Genomic DNA, 955 nt, shown 5'->3' with positions numbered 1-955 from the left:
GGACACTCAGGGTGTGGGAAAAATCCAATATATATCCGGTGATATCTCGGGTGCTATTACAGATAGCGCAATAAATCAAAGTGCATTGTCTGTAGGAGGCCCTGGCGCATTAATCTGTGCAGCGGGAACGACCTCGGACGACCAGGGGCCGAGAAAACCACAGTCTCATGGGGCCGGACACTCACGGTCAGGGGAAAATCCAATATATATCTGGTGATATCTCGGGTGCTATTACAGATAGCGCAATAAATCAAAGTGCATTGTCTGTAGGAGGCCCTGGCGCATGAATCTGTGCAGCGGGAACGACCTCGGACGACCAGGGGCCGAGAAAACCACAGTCTCATGGGGCCGGACACTCACGGTCAGGGGAAAATCCAATATATATCTGGTGATATCTCGGGTGCTATTACAGATAGCGCAAGAAATCAAAGTGCATTGTCTGTAGGAGGCCCTGGCGCATTAATCTCTGCAACGGGAACGACCTCGGACCACCAGGGGCCGAGAAAACCACAGTCTCATGGGGCCGGACACTCAGGGTCAGGGGAAAATCCAATATATATCTGGTGATATCTCGGGTGCTATTTGAGATAGCGCAATAAATCAAAGTGCCTTGTCTGTAGGAGGCCATGGCGCATGAAGCTGTGCAGCGGAACGACCTCGGACCACCAGGGGCCGAGAAAACCACCGTCTCATGGGGAAGGACGCTCAGGGTCAGTGAAAAATCCAATAAATATCTGGTGATATCTGGGGTGCTATTACAGATAGCGCAATAAATCAAAGTGCGTTGTCTGTAGGAGACACTGGCGCATGAACCTGTGCAGCGGGAATGACCTCGGACCACCAGGGGCCGAGAAAACGACCGTCTCATGGGGCCGGACGCTCAGGGTCAGTGAAAAATCCAATAAATATCTGGTGATATCTCGGGTGCTATTACAGATAGCGCAATAAATCAAAG

The sequence above is a fragment of the Nomia melanderi genome, unplaced genomic scaffold (assembly GCF_051020985.1).
Source record: "Nomia melanderi isolate GNS246 unplaced genomic scaffold, iyNomMela1 scaffold0014, whole genome shotgun sequence".
Taxonomy (NCBI): domain Eukaryota; kingdom Metazoa; phylum Arthropoda; class Insecta; order Hymenoptera; family Halictidae; genus Nomia; species Nomia melanderi.
This window is presented reverse-complemented; position numbering follows the sequence as displayed.